Raw genomic sequence first — 16,729 nt, 5'->3', positions numbered from 1 at the left:
GGCTCTGTGGCTCCTGCCTGTCCCAGAAGCTGTCTGCCTCTGTGGTGTACACTCTCACCTGTGCAGACTAAGTTCCTAAGTTCGGCGGAGTCCCGGCACCAACTCCTTGGTTTCTTTAAGGAACTTTATTAATTCCCTCTTTAAGGACCTCTATCTTGTTAATAAAGTTGGTTTTAAGGTCTTTTTATATGCTTCAGCTGTGTTGCAATATTCTGGGCTTGCTGTGATAGGATAGATGAATTCTGATGGTGACATATTACCTTGGCTGTTATTGGTTTTGTTTTTAATGCTGGCATCTAGTCATCTAGGTTTGGGGTGATTATAAGTTTAGGTGCTGATTTCTGAGTTTGTCTCAGAATGGATGGGTATTTTGCTCCTTGGTTTCTGTTTCCTCTCTGGTCTTCTGGCCCATCTGGCCTGTGATTGATCAGGGGTCTCCTCCACCTCTGTTGAGGGCTAGGTCCCAGATATGAGCAGGGGAAGAGGGATTTGGGATAGTGACAGAGAGTCTGGGAGGTTCACAGGTGGGCAGTTCACCTGGAGTTCTGGTGGCCAGTCTATAACCATTTGTGAGACTCTTTGACTCTGTTGTTATAGTTTGGATTAATGACTGCAGTTACCCTTTACATGCAAGGGAGGAGCACTATTCAATAATTTGCCCCTCTCTTCCTGGCTATAACTGTAACACATTTATCACAGGTTGAGTTTTGGGATTCTACTTATTACGAAGCTGTTTCCATGGATACAGGAAGACATTGGAACTTCTCAAGGGCTAGAAGATTGTCTCCAATTATGCAGAGAAAATTAAGGAAAATTGGTTACATAGCAAAGCTTTCTGCAACTACCAAAAATGTGCAGTCACTGGTCCTTTACAGATCACTGGCTCTGAGGTGCAGCACATGAAGAGGCTACCACTGTCATGACATGGGCAGCAAAGGAAGTGGAGACGGACAGCTGCTTCAGTTCTGGTTTTCTGACCAGTAGCTGCACATTATACCTGCCCCCAATACAAACTGTGGAGGAAACTTTTCCAGTCTTCCTCCAAATATAAATATTTGGAGTTTCATGTAGTCCACATTTAAGTTCTGTCTTCTCTTAGTTAGGAACAAAGTTTCTTAACCTTTCCTTTGACCACTTAATCAAATGTAATATATTTGTATTTCTTAGTTAGGAACAAAAGTTTCATAGCCTTTCCTTTGACCACTTAATCAAATGTAATGTATTTGTATATGGAGAATCACACTCAGCAGTCAAAAAGTAAGATGGATATATTCCAGAGATATTTTTTCTTCATTGTTTGGTCTACATAATAGTCTCTTGTTAGTCAAGTAACAACTTGTGTTTCTGGATGCAACCCAATTGTTTGATACATCTCTTCTTAGATGATAAATCCTTTTCCTTAGGAACTTATTAACAGAAGATGGATGCAGCTCAGTGGTGGAAGACTTGCCTGGCATGATTGAAACCTTGGATTTAATCCCCAGAACCACACAATTGTTTTTTTTTTAAGTTGCTGATGAAAAACCAACTGTGTGTCAGGATTTGTTTTAGATATGTCATAATAACTCCACCCATGGCCCTGGGCATAGAGTCTATGGGGGAAATGAACAGCAAGCAGTGGATAATTGAAAGTTAGTGAAGCCCTCAAAATGTTTCAATGTCTTAATTGCTATGAGCAGAAAATGGGACAAGAATGATAAAGTCTATGGAGACAGGGATAAACTAGGTGGCTGGGTTGCCATGAAGATGAGAGTTTATCAAAGACTTAAGGAACTGACTGTCAACTGTACGACTCTCCCTCCTGCTGCTTCAAAGCAAAGACTGTTGTGCTTTAAAGATGAAGATGTTGAGATCCAGATAAGGATAGGCAACTTGCCACAGGTCACATAGCTGATCAGTATCAGAACTGGAATACATAGACAATGGACTGTCTCTTTTCAGATTTTCTTCTACTCTCTTCATCATGCTTGCCCCCATGGGCCTATAAAGAACCATATTAGAGTAAGTTAATATACAAGTTACAAATGACCTCTACTGGTGGTTTAAAAACACAGTTAAGGAGGGGGTCACTGTGGGAAGAAGAGTAAGTCAATCATAAGGTCATATATACATACATACATACACACACACACACACATATGTTTAATATTTTCTAAGCTCCCTATAATGAAGAACAGATCTTGAGAAAGATGTGTCTTCACAAATTCACTTGGAAGCAACCATCAGAGCATGTGCATCAGAACAGCACGGCCCCAGTGAGAGTTGGAGTTTCTTGCTCCAGACAACAAGGCAAGTAAAGCACTTCATCTATCCTTGACATCATTGAGGACTCAAGGGGAAGAGAGGAAATGGGGTGAATGCCATGTTCCCTGAGACCTTCCTGCTTTTCTCATCCTGGTTCCCTCCTACTTCGCACTCCTCCTGGGCTTGGCTGAGACATCCATGCAAGGCCTCAAGTAACAGTGAAGATGAACCTAAAAGCAGGGAGGTCAAGAGAAATAATGTTTTATTTTCATGGTGTATGGAGAGTGTATGCATGTAACCTGACGAGGCTCTTAGAAGAGGAGAATGGCTATCTTTTTCAGAAGGGGAGGTAAGAAAAAAAAGGCAAGGAGACTCTGGGATGTGCCTGATATTTTGACTGGGTGTCATGATACATACACTGTCTTCTTGACTTGAGTGGTGTCTAGCTATAGATCAGGATAGTTTGGAAGAGAATCACAAAGCAGAAAGGTTTCCACCCCTCTCTGTGGAGGGAGGCTCTGCTTCTGTGCTCATTAAGTCCCTCTGTAGTGAACAGTGGGTTTCATCTGAATGAGTCAACATGGTGGGAGAATTAAAAGGCCACCCTCAGCCCAAATCAAACAATGAGCATTCATAAACCCAATCTCTTGTCAAATTTGTTGTTTCTTATTTACATTAGTTTTTCTTAGAGAAAATTTTGTTTTTAGGGAAAAAAGAATATATTACTATTAAAAAGACTGAAATTCATGGGGCCCAAGTGAGGGTGCCTCAGTCTCACCTGGGAGGGAGAAGAAAACAATCATGGGAGAGGGACCTGGGTGGGAAAGGCATCAGGGAGGGGAAGAGGGGAACATGATCAGGTATTGGGGTGTGGGGGCAGGACTAAAGCTCTGTGGGCCATCAGAAAGAATCAAAACAGGCAACCTAGGGAGGTAGGAGGTGTGTGTGTGTGGGGGTCTAGACTGTACCAGAGACCTGGGAGGTGAGAGACTCTCAGGACTCAAAAAAAAAAAAAGGACTTAGATGAAATGCCCTACAGTGGGGAGAGGGAACTTGTAGAGTCCACCTCCAGTAGAAAGTCAGGGCATTAAGTAGAGGGATGTGGTTGCCATCCCACAGTCAAAAACTCTGACCCAGAATTGTTCCTGTCTGAAAAAACTGTAGGGACAAACGTGGAGAAGAGTCTGAGGAAAAGGAGATCCAGTGGCAGGCCCAAACTGAGATCCAGCTCAGGGGAGGCCCCAAGGCCTGACACTATTACTGATTCTGTGATGTGCTTACAGACAGGAACCTCGCATGACTGCCTTCCGAAAGGTCCAACAAGCAGCTGAAAGAGTCAGATGCAGACATTTATACCCAACCAATGGACAGAAGCTGGTGACCCCTGTGGTTGAATTAGGGAAAAGCTGGAAGAAGCTGAGGAAGAGGGTGACTCTATAGGAAGACCAGCAGTCTCAACTAACCTGGACCCCCAAGATCTCCTAGACTCTGAGACACCAACCAGGCAGCATATACCAGCTGATATGAGGCCCCCAACACATACACATCAGAGGACTGCCGGGTCTGGAATCAGTCAGAGACTAGGCATCTAACCCTCAAGAGACTTGGGGCCCCAGGGAGTGGGGAGGTCTGATGGGGTGGGGTGGGGTGGGGGTAGGGATATCCTTTTGGAGACAGGGAGTTGGGGGGAGGAGGTGTGGGATATGGAACAGTTGGAGGGTAGACCAGGAAGGGGATAAAATCTGGACTGTAAAAAAAATATTAAAGAATTAAAAAAAAAAGACTGAAATTCATGGGCAAATGCCAGTTCTAGCTCAAAATTTAACACTAATATCTAGAGAGATGATCAACTTATGAATTTACTCTTTGTATTGTTGTAATTATTTAGTATCATCATCATGTATAGTATGAAGCTCTACCTCCATGGAAACAATAACTACAAGTTAATAAGGAGGATTTTCAACCTCTTCATATATCTTCAAAATTTCCATGACCTTGAATTCCCTGACAGAAGACCAGGTTCAGCCAACAATTTAATTCATTAATTTGAAACAGAACTCTTGCATCTGACTTAACAAATGACTGGCTTTCAGAGCTTGCTGCTAGTTTTAGCTGTGCTAGAGTCTTTTTGGAAGAGAAGACCCGCAACGGAGAAAATGCCCTCACCAGATTAGCCTGTGGGCAAGTCTGTGCAGCATTTTCTTGATTGATAATCGATGTGGGAGAGCTCAGCTCACAGTGGGCAGTGCCATCCCTGGACTGGTGGTCCCGGCTTCTGTAAGAAAGCAGGCTGAGTAAGGCATGGGGAGCAAGCCATGGGCAGTACTCTCCCATGGCCTCTGCACCAGCTCCCACCTCCAGGTTCCTGTTTGAGTTCCTGTTCTGAAGAACTGCAATGTGGAAGTGTAAGCCAAATAAACCCTTTCTTCCCTAAGTTTTTGGTTATTGTGTTTTATCACAGCAATAGAAATCTAGCGCTTGCTTACAGGAGCCTGGGAAAACTGTCCCCTGAGAGGCTGTGCCAGAGCCTGACCAATACAGATGTGGATGCACACAGCCAAACATCAGACTGAAAGCAGGGACCCCAATGGAAAAGTTAGGACAAGGACTGAAGGAGCTGAAGGGGTTTGCAACCTCATAGGAAGAACAATATCAACCAACCAGACCTCCCATGCTCCCAAGGACTAAATCACCAACCAAAAAGTACATAGGAGGTACCCATGGCTCTAACCGCATATGTAGCAGAGGATTGCCTTATCTGGTATCAATGTGAGGGGAGCTCTTTGGTCCTGAGAAGGCTCAATGACCCAGCATAGGAGAATTCTAGGATGCTGAGGCGGGAGTGGGTGGGTGGGTGGTGGAGCAGAGGAAGGGGGAAGGAATGGGGGTTTAGGGGAGGGGAAACTGGGAAGGGGGATTACTTTGAAATGTTAAATAAAATAACCAATAAAAAATAAAAGAGCTTAAAAATTATATCAAAAAAGGAGTTTGACAGTAGTATTTTGGCAATGTTTAATTATTTAGAAGGCAGGAACACTCTTTCCCAAAGTTGAGAGGAATTGTCATAAAGCAAGTTAGATTCTCCCAAGCAACCTGATTTCTTTTTCTTCAAAGCAGACAGCTGGGGTTGTCATTAGAAGAGGTCTCTACTTCTCCCTCCATTAGCCATGAGGAGCACTAGCTGCTATGCTCAAAGGGAGCTCTTCACTCTTTGGGGACTCCTTTGACCTTGTTTGTAGGAATAGGAACAGTAGTACATGTTGGGGTGGTGGGATCTTGTGTCTCCTACAAAAACTATGCCTCTCCCTAAATAGGGAAATTGATAAAGTCATATATGTTCACAATAGTGGGCTACATTTACATTTTAATAATTTGGTTTTTCATAACCAAGATTCACCTGTGTTAAGGTCACAAAATCGAATTGGAATGACACTGTCCAATGTTTAAATGGCTCATAATTATTGAGTATTTGTGCTACGTACCAATAGCTTTTCCTCAGAATGCTCCAAGGAGGAATTATTATTATTGCCATTTCACAAATAAAAAAGGTGGACTTGAAGAAACTTGTCCAAGTCAGAGACCCATCAGGAAACCAAGACACAGTATCTCTTCCCTGAGCCTCTGCTCTTAACATCAGATTGTGTCACATGAGAACCAGTAAACTTGTCTATGGCCATCAAATTCATCCCATTCACCAATTGTCATCATGACCATTCCTTTACAAGGCACACAGCGTGCAGCCCCCAAGAGCAAAACCAATATCCCACAGCCCTACTTTAGTATTGTATGGCTGGTTATTTTCAAAGACAGATATTGATAACTACAAAAGTGTGCCCAGTGAAACAAGATTTTTATGCCTTGTTCTTTTGGAACATTTATTGGATGGCAGAAAGTCCCTTTGTTATCTCCAAGATGCAAGAGTGGACCTGCAAATTAATGAAGTGAATTTGTGAGTTCATATCTAAATGAGTATATTTCATGTGTCAAAATTCTTGTTCTATTACTATAGGCTCATTTTATTGCAACCCATGTGGGAATTTATTTTTAAACTCAAAGGGTTCCCAAGACCTGTTCCTGTCCCTTATCAGTATCTCACATTTTATACAATAATGTTGTACACACAGTGTGATGCTTTTGAGGATCCACAGGACACACAGAATAGAAGAGGTAACTAAGAGGGAATTAGCATCTTGAAACCTCTATCTCTGGTTCTTAGAACTATCACAGAAAGGACATTCTGGTTTCCAGGAGTTGTGTTTGTTTAATTAGGGATTCTGGGCTGAGGTTGGGATGCATACATTATAGGTACTGTGAAAATGGAAAAGGGGTCCCATTTGTCAATTCTTGATCTTAGAGAATAGGCTATTGGTGTTTTGTTCAGGAAAATTTCCCCTGTGCCCATGTACTCAAGGCTCTTCACCACTTTCTCTTCTATTAGTTTCCATGTATCTGGTTTTATGTGGAGGTCCTTGATCCACTTGCATTTGAGCTTTGTACAAGGAGATAGGAATGAATCGATTTGCAGTCTTCTACATGCTGACCACCAGTTGAACCAGCACCATTTGTTGAAAATGCTGTCTTTCTTCCACTGGATGGTTTTAGCTCTTTGTCAAAGATCAAGTGACCATAAGTGTGTGGGTTCATTAAATGGGACCTCATAAAATTACAAAGCTTCTGTAAGGCAAAGGACACTGTCAATAGGACAAAATGGCAACCAACAAATTGGGGAAAGATCTTTACCAACCCTACATACAATAGAGGGTTAATATTCAATATATTCAAAGAATTCAAGAAGTTAGACTTCAGAGAACCAAATAACCCTATTAAAAATGGGGTACAGTGCTAAACAAAGAATTCTCAGTTGAGGAATACCGAATGGCTGAGAAGGATCTAAAAAAATGTTCAACATCTTTAATCATCAGGGAAATGCAAATCAAAACAACCCTGAGATTTCACCTCACACCAGTCAGGATGGCTAAGATCAAAAGCTCAGGTGACAGCAAATGTTAATGAGGACACCATTGCTTTTCTTTAAAGAAATATTTTCTGTTTTTTTTTCTCTTTTAAAGGAAAAATATTAGCCCTAAAATAAGAGATGGAAGATAACTTATTAAACACAGAGAAAGGCCTTTAGCTGTGTCTTTTACATGTCTTAAACATGTCTTAAAGTTGGCCAGGGGACAAAGTAGAATTGGAAGTCACCATCTGTGTTCTCTAGTCTTATGTCTACTTGACTCACAAACTAGAGTTATCTGAAAGGGGGAACCTCAATTGAAAAAAAATGCCTCCATAGGCTGTAAGGTAATTTCTTAATTAGTGATTGATGTGGGAGGGCCCAATCCAGTTCTGACTTGTGGTCCTGGGTTCTCTAAGAGAGCAGACTAAGCAAGCAAGGGGAAGCAAGCCAGGAAGCAGCCCCCCTCCATGTCCCCCCTGCATCAGCTGCTGTCTCCAGGCTCCTGTCCTGTTTGAGTTCCTATCTTGACTCCATTCATGGATGCATAGTGATCTGGAAGTGTAAGCCAAATAAACCATTTACTCCCCAACTTGTCTTTGATGACCATGAAGTCTCATCACAGCAATAGAGATTCTAGCTCAGGCACTTTTGGCTGTCTTTAAGTCATAATTTTTTCTCTAATGAGATTGGAATGAGCTTTGCAGTAGAGATGCAGCATGCACAACAATCACAAGCTTCCAAACTTTAGAAATGGAATTTCTGAATTCTTGACTTTGTTAGTTTGAAAGTGCAGCTCCAAAGGACAGCTACCTCCAGGACAGGGCAAGACTCTGGAAGTGCTTCCAGGGACACTTAGAAACAGCATCATTGTGTAACCTCATCACAGAAGTCCTGGACTGTGCACTTCAGACAAAGCAGACACAATAGAAATGGTGATGGGATGGAGAAGAAAATTGTTGTTTATACCCTAAACATATACTTACGTATGTTGCTGGTGTCTGGGGATGAGTGTGAGTGGTTCCAGATTCTTGGCTTCTTATTCAAATAACTGGCAAGAAAACATCACATAGATTTACAAAAGTATGAAGATACTAACTTGCAAGGGACACACACACACATGCAAGCAAAGCATCCACACACGTAACAATAAAATAAATACTTTTTAAATGAAGCAATACCAAATAATGAGTTTAAATTTTTTGTCTGCCATTAACATTGTAGCCATTCTTTTTGTTATGAAGATCAAACTTCAGGAAACAGTAAAGGATCTGTGTTGGCATTTCCATTATTTTCTCATTCTGAGCCAGAAAATCTTTATCACTTGTTATTTTAAAGACCATATTCAACACAGTCTAATGATGTGTAAACAGGAAAAGGGCATTGTCAAGACTGATGTCTGCATGAGTACCTGAGGACATTGATTATCACTTTGGGGCTCTCTTTTATGGGGTTCAAGAGAAGGAAGAACTTGATTGCTAAGGATGTGCAGTGAGATGTTTTCCTGTTTTGACTGATAGATTTGGTTGTATAATCAGTTTTTACTGTTTCTTTCCATAATGCACCTGATTTTGATCATTGGCACACTTACTTATGAATAGGCATAAGGTGGCAAATCTCAGATTCTCCTCTAGTTGACTTGAAAGCACAGCATTGCCTACCTACACCCACTGTTTTGTACCAAGCTTTTGGACTAGTCACAACAGAGCAGATCAAATCAGAATGGAGTCACTTGTGTTGTTTCAAATAAGCAAGGTGAATCGAAACAGGCTAATTAAAAACAACAACAACAAAAACAAAAACTGGGAAACTGACAGGAACCTGTCTCAGGGACTCAGTTTACCTGGTGTGAAAATACAGAATGCCTGGTGGTTTCAACTCTGTACACAAGGGAATGTAAGAGCTGACCTGTGTAAGAGTCCATGATTCACTGAAGCATGATATCCTGGATTCAAATCGTATGCAAAAGCAGAGAGCATTTTATTCTGCAGAGGTTCAGCATGCTGGGGTCCACCAGAGCAAGGAATATTTGTGCTCTGCTCTCTTCTTCCTCTTTATGCAGCCAGGACCCAAGGCAAAGGACTGACATTAAAGTGTCCCAGTGATGGCTTCTAGGTCCCTTTTTCCTGTATACACTCACTGCTTGGCTATTAGCAAACACCTGTGGCTTCAAATGTTTCTTATGTGCTGATCAGTTTACTTTCTCTCATACTCCACAAGTTATAGACGATGCTTCATGATTTATTATGTTTGAAACTGGGCCGTGTCTCACACTGATTGTGTGTGTCAATGAAAAAATGCAATTGCTTCTATTATCAACAATTAGTTGGATTGGGCATTTTAGTTGCTATTACACACATTACCATTATATACCAAACAAAACAGCAGAATAGAGAGAAATTGCCAAATATCTTGGAAATAGATAGATGGTATTTCAAGTCAGGAGAGTTAGATGTGACTAGTAATGTGCTTGATCGGTCATTTGTTGATATTCTCTCTAAGAAAGAGGTGACACCGGTGCTGGCATGTCCTGCTGTGCACAGGCCTTCAGATGAAGAGGGGCTATGACTAATTCTGATTTAGCCTGCAAAGTCCCTGCCTGACTTGGAGAAGCAAAAAGTATATTGTGCATGTGGAGTGCAGAGGAAGAATGGATCCCAGTTCCTGCATTTTAGCCTCATCTGATGGCTTCCCTGTGCCTTGTGTAGAACCCTGTGAGCAGATAGACAGACCTCCTTTGCCTCTGAGGTTAGTTGATGCCTTGGCTAGGTTCTCAGAACTTTACCAAAAGGTACAGGCTGGAACTGAATTTTTCTTAGGATTTTGTTCTTGACTGCATGGCTCACACTAATCCTCTACCCTGTCATTCCTGGGTTTCCCAGAAGGAGGGATATGAAACAGACAAGGGAGAGATAATGAGCCTATTTGATGCCAACTCTCTCAGCCAGTGCAGCCACCCCCACTGAGGATGCTTGAAATCAGCCCACAGCCAGTGAGAGAGCCTTGCCACAATCCATTCTAGCTAGTCAAGCCCCTTGTAAACTGCCCACCCACTCAGAGCTAAGTGACTGCAAAATAGCTGTGCTGAAATTCTCGAATGGGAGCCATGAGGACAACGGAGGGGACATTACATTCTGAGGCTACAATGGTAGACTTAGGATCTTCAGACAGAGTTCACTAAGTATCAGATTTAAACTCTAAGTGGGAGAGAATCTTCAATGACCTGTGGGAAAGGGTATAGATATAATTTTCTTTTTAATGATGACGATGATGGTGGTGGTGGTGGTGATGATGATGGTAGCAAAAGGCCAGGCATTCATACCAGTGATGATGCTTAAGGCTTTGTCTCATTTAATATAATCGAATACAAATCTTGTAGCAAGCCTTTGAGGATATCTTACTAGGTCTATTTAACAGATAAGGAAATTAAAAATTAAAGAGGTAGTAATTTACCCACTCTGATGGTTCCAATTAAATGTCCCTAAAAGTCTCAGGCATTTGAATACTTGGTCCCTAACTGTTGGCACTGTTTAGGGAGGCTTAGAAGATGTGGTTTTGTTGGGTCAAGTGTGCAACTTTAATTTTTCTCAAAGTCCACTTTTAATGATGGTTCTTAAATGCTTTAACCTCCCTTCCAGGGGTATTGGGAAAGAAAGGATACAGGGGAAGTGGACCTGTTTAGAAATAGTTCTTTGGAGCAACTCTCAACTGCTTTGTCAGGAAATCAGCTGTTCAGTTCACAGGTCAGCAGCAGCAGCTCGGTCCACTCACAAACACTCCACGGATACACCAGCAGTCTAGTTCAGTAGAGTCAGGATAGCAGCACCTACAGCACAACTTAGCAGGAAAAGCCAGGCCCCAGCCAAGTCAGCACAAGTCAGCAGGAGACCAGGATCACCAGGAACATGAGAAGTTCTTGGCTGTGTCTCTTTCGATGAAGCTAAAATCAGCAGACTTAAGACCATGAAGTATTTAGCTAAGCAACAAGCCAAGCAAGCTTCCATCATTTTTCATTGAGACCTTTTTATACTCCCTTCAAACATTACGTGTCTTCCACAGGCCTTGCCTCATCACATGTCTTGCCTCAGCACATGAGTCTTTAGCAGAACTCCATGTGAGTCTGCAGAAGAGACAAGAAACTGCAGCACGCCACCAGAAGGTTTTTAGTGTGTTTCTCTCTATGGAGTCCTGAAAAATGGAGCCCAATTACATAATGTAAGGTGGACCAGTACATGCATGCTGTTAGCAAAGAATCCTTCATCACGTGTCCCTTCACATGCTTTAGCAGAACATCCTTTCACTTGTGTCTGCTTCATGTAACATTCCATCACAAGTCTGCCTTAGCTTCTTGCCTGTGTCTGCTTCAGTAAAATGTTTCTTCAGTTGTCCTCTTTACCAAAACGTCCTTTCACTTGTGCCCACTTCAGGAAAACACCCCTTCACATGTTTGCCCCAGCAAAGCACCATCCAACACAATGACTTTCCAAAGAAGCCTTCCGTTTCCACTTCACAAGTGTGCCACTAGCGATGGGCTTTTAGGTTTTAAAACTTCCCACCTCCACCACTTTGTTTTCTCTGCTTCCTGTGTGTGGGAGATGGTCTTTGAAGTTTCAAAACCCTACATCAGATCCAGTTTATTTCTCTGTCTCTTCAGTGCAGCAGACAGTCAGGAGTGGTGCTGGAGCAGTAGCTGAGAGCATACAACTGCTCCATAAACATCACACACACACACACACACACACACACACACACACACAGAGAGAGAGAGAGAGAGAGAGAGAGAGAGAGAGAGAGAGAGAGAGAGAGAGAGAGAACACACTAACTGGAAACAGTGTGTGCTTTTGAAAGCCCACCCCAGCCCCTACAACAAAGTCAAACTTCCTAATCCTTCCCAAGCAGGCCCACTTAGTGAGGGCCAAGTATTAAAATATACAAATCTATGAGGGCCATTCTCATTGAAACCACCATATCTGCTGAGCCATCATCTCACCAGCCTGTAATGTTTCATAATGATTTGTAAAGGTCATGGGAAAGTTGATAGTATTTTCCATTGGCAGTAAGATTGCCTGTATTTGTATTATGGCACAAAACTGTGTAGAGTAGGTACCTCCCCCATGGAGGTGAAGGGGAAGATCCTTCAGCCCAATCACAACTACAAGGAAAGAAAGGCCAAGCCAGTGACTTAGCTCAGCAAGAGAAGTGGTGCCCATAAGAGATCACTGGCCTAGAGAATAAATGTGCTGCCATCGAATTACATGGAGACCCTGGCACTCAGTAAAATCCATGTCCTTTGTCAGTTCATTTACTTGTAATGTATACGAGCTCTTGTTCAGAATTTTTGTACTCTTTTCTTGAGGCAAGGATACGGTCTAGGTCAAACATGTCTATCCTCTTGCCTCATGTTAGGTGCTGTGTCAGGAATGGTGTTAGTTTTTATTCCAGTACTTTCATATGAAGTCATCTCAGCCACTTAATCTTCTGCTGCAGTGCACAACGAAACCCTCTCAGCCTAATGGGTTCAGCAGTCTCTCCTGGGATGATGGCCAGAATTGGATTGATATGCTGGCTTTAAAGGACATGAAAAATACAAGGAACCTTTCAGGACAAATGAGTAACAAGAAAAAGAAAGATAAAGCATTTCTGTTAACAGAACTAAGTGAGGTTGTTTTTTGTTATTTGTTGTTTGTTTTGTTTTGTTTTGTGTTTTGCTTAAAATATCAACTGTGCTGCATAATACAGCCAAAGTGACTCAGAAGAACTGGCTGTGTTTAATAGGATCATTTGATTATAATGCCTCAAATGGAAATGCTTCTATTTTCGTTTCAATAAAGATGTCTGTAATGGTAAACATGAGCATAGTCAGACCTATAATGTGATCTGTCTAGAAAGATGCTGAGAAAATGCTGGACAGTGAGACCTAAGCTGTAATCCTTGACAAAATGTGAAATGCACCAAAGATACCCACATCCTTGGAGTAAATACACAAGGCAGAACCATCCTTAGATATTCCATCTCTGGCTCTAAGGATGAATTTGGAGAACTCAAAGACATGTCTTACCAAATACCCTTGCTAAGTTCTTCTATCTACTGGCTTCTTAAAATTCTTTCTGGAGTGGCAGTATTACTCTGAACAAAATAACTTAGAACTCAGCCTTTTTCCCTCTTGAATCAATTGGATGAAGGAAAGGATATCTAAATTGACTTTGGTTTAATGGCTTTCTGAGTTTGTAAAGGTCTGCAGGAATATTTGCTATCAGTTACTAAATTTTCTTAAGATGAATTTAAAGTCACCTTGCCCTAGAAAGGATTTAAGATGATATACTATGGCTTTCCCTAAACTATGAATGATAGAAATGGAAGAAGAAGTAACCATGTCAAAGGCACAGAAGGCATTTTCAACAAAATCATAGGCTTTCTTAACCTGAAAAAGTAGCAGCCTGTCAAGGTACTAGAAGCATAAAGAACACAAAATAGACTAAACCAGAACAGAATTCCCCACACCAGATAACAATCAAAAGTCAAAATGCACAGAACAAAGAAGAAGTATTAAAAGCTGCAAGGGAAAATAAAACACAAAATAACACAGAAAGGCAGACACATGAGAATAACACCTTAATTCTCAGTGGAGACTTTAAAAGCTGGAAGAGTCTGAACAAATGTTCTGCAAACTCTGCAAGACCACATATGCTAGCCCTCTACTATGCCTAGCAAAATTTTCGATCACAATATATGGAGAAAGCAACATCTATCTACAAATCCAGCTCTATAGAAAGCACTAGAAGTAAAACCTAACAAGGCTAGCCACACTCAAGAAAAGACAAAGAATAAATAGTATCAGACCATTAAATCAAAACAAGTGGGGTAAAAACCCAGCTACCACAACAAAATAGCAGGAATCAATAAACACTGTTCATTGATTATCCACAATAATAATGGTTTCTCAATTCCACATTAAAAAGACAAAGACTAATGGGAACGATTTGAAATGATTTCGTATCCATTTCTGTGGTTTCTAAGAAAAACATCTTAAAATCAAGAATAGACATCACCGCAAGGATAGATAAAGATAATCCAAGCAAGCTGACCGGAGAAGCAAGCTGGCGTTACCATTTTAATATCTGACAAAGTAGACTTCAAACCAAAACTAATTAGAGGAGATAAGGAAGAGTGCTACATATTCACTGAAGGGAAAAGCTACAAAGAGAACACCTGCAATTCTTAACTTCTAGCCACCAAACAAAGGGAAATCAAGATTATAAAAGAAATACTACTATGTTGGATCGTGAAAGGCAGTCTGTGTTCTGGTTGAGTGAGGCTTACTCCGGAGACCCAGTAGAAAATTCTACAAGGGATGGAACCATGAGCTACACTCCCAGACATTAGGCTCCTGACACCACAAGCCCTCAACTCCATAATCCTGTGACTATTAGTCACGTAGGCAATGCCCCAAGCTCCTGGTATTCTGGCTGGATTCCACCCCCACAATTATCTGGCTGTAGCCCAGGTAGCCCAGCCCACTATAAAAGGACTGCTTGGCTCCTCCTCTCTCTCTTAAGCTCTTGCCTCTCTTACTCTCACCTCTCACCCTTCTTCTCTCCCCTCTTCTCCCCTCTCTCCACGTGGCCATGGCCGCCCTCTGCTTCTTTACTTCTCTCTCTCTCTCTCTCTCTCTCTCTCTCTCTCTCTCTCTCTCTCTCTCCTTTTCTACAATAAAGCTCTAAAACCATGGACTGTCTCTGCTCATCGGATCTGCATGCTGGAGCAATGGAGCAGGTTTCTCTCTAGTGAGCTGTGCCTCTAACCTCCCACCGGGAAGCCTCCCTGTGCTCCAGCCAGGGCTGCCACCAAACCAAGCAGCACACTGAGCCAGCCACTTGAGCTAGCTAGAATCTCTCATCCCCATGGTAAACTGCCAGAGCTCTCCCTGTATCCTCCTCCTTTCAGTCCCCGGGCTACAGTCTGTCCAAGGGTCTGTTCTCAGCTCTTCCATGACACACAGTGGTGACTGGGATGTTCGAGAGTCGACATGGGCCTCTGTGCAGCCCAGGGACCCCAAAAACAGCTCTTCTGAGGTACTCAGTGGTCTGTGGTGCCAAGAGTCAGAGATGAGACTGTGCCTTCCCCACTCCCTGGAGCAGGGTTCTGCAGCCTGTGAGGCCCTACGGCCATCCCATAGGGGTACTGTGGGGTCCCACAACAGTTTTCCCAAGCTCTGGTGGGACGTGGGTCTCTCCCACCCCTTTATTTTCCCACATCCAGCGCCCCACACTAATGTGGTTTAAATTACATGTCAACACCCATGGCGATAGTGACTTCAAAATCTAGTCTTGCCCACAGACCGGTCATCCAAACACAAGCTAATCAGAAAAACTGTGGTGATAACTGACATAAAACAAATGAACCTTATAGATATTTACAGAACATTTCATCCGACACAAAAGAATATATCTTCTGCTCAGCAGCTCATATAGCTTTCTCCAAAATTGACTACATACATGGACATAAAGCAAGTCTCAAGAGATGTGAGAAAATTGAAATAACACTCTGCATCCCATCTGACCCCATGGATTAAAGCTGGAGAGCAACAGCAATGGAAACAACAGAAAGTTCACAAACTGATCAAAACTGAATACCTTACTACTGAGTGGAAAATGGGTCAAGACAAAAAATTAGAAAGAAATTTTAAAACTTGCTATGACTGAATGAAAATGAATACACAACACACTCAAACTTAAGAGACAAAAAGAAGGTAGTTGTAAGAGACAAGTTTATAGCACTATGTGCACACACACACACACACACACACGGAAAATCTTATATTAGTAACTCAACAGCATACCTAAAAATGCTACAACCAAAAGAAGTCATCACATCCAAAAGGAGTAGATGGAAAGAATTAATCAAACTCAGGCCTGAATCAATAAAATAGAAACAAGCAAACAAACAAAAGCCAATACAAGGATTCAATGAAACAGAGTTGGTTCTTTGAGAAAATAAGTAAGATCAACAAACCCTTAGGCAAATTAACTAAAAGTTGATGGGAGAAAAGACCCAAATGAACAAAATTAGAGATGAAAAGAGAACATAACAGATACTGAAGAAATCCAGAAAATCATAAGGACAAACTTTAAATACCTGTACTCCGGAAAATTGGAAAATCTAATAGAAATGGATAATTTTCTCAATCTATGTCATCTATCAAGTTAAATCAAGATCAGATAAGCAATTTAAGCAGACCTATAACTCCTGGTGAAATAAGAGCAGTAATTAAGAGTTTGAGCCAGGTATGGTGGCACACGCCTTTAATCCCAGCACTCAGGAGGCAGAGGCAGGCAGATTTCTGAGTTTGAGGCCAGCCTGGTCTACAAAGTGAGTTCCAGGACAGCCAGGGCTATACAGAGAAACCCTGTCTCGAAAAACCAAAAAAAAGAAAAAAAAAGTTTCCAACCAAAGAAGCCCAGCACCAGATGATTTAGTGCAGAATTAGAATTCAAGAAGACCAGACTTTCAAAGAAAAGTTAGTGCCATTAT

The sequence above is a fragment of the Mus caroli genome, chromosome 13 (assembly GCF_900094665.2).
Source record: "Mus caroli chromosome 13, CAROLI_EIJ_v1.1, whole genome shotgun sequence".
NCBI lineage: Eukaryota > Metazoa > Chordata > Mammalia > Rodentia > Muridae > Mus > Mus caroli.
This window is presented reverse-complemented; position numbering follows the sequence as displayed.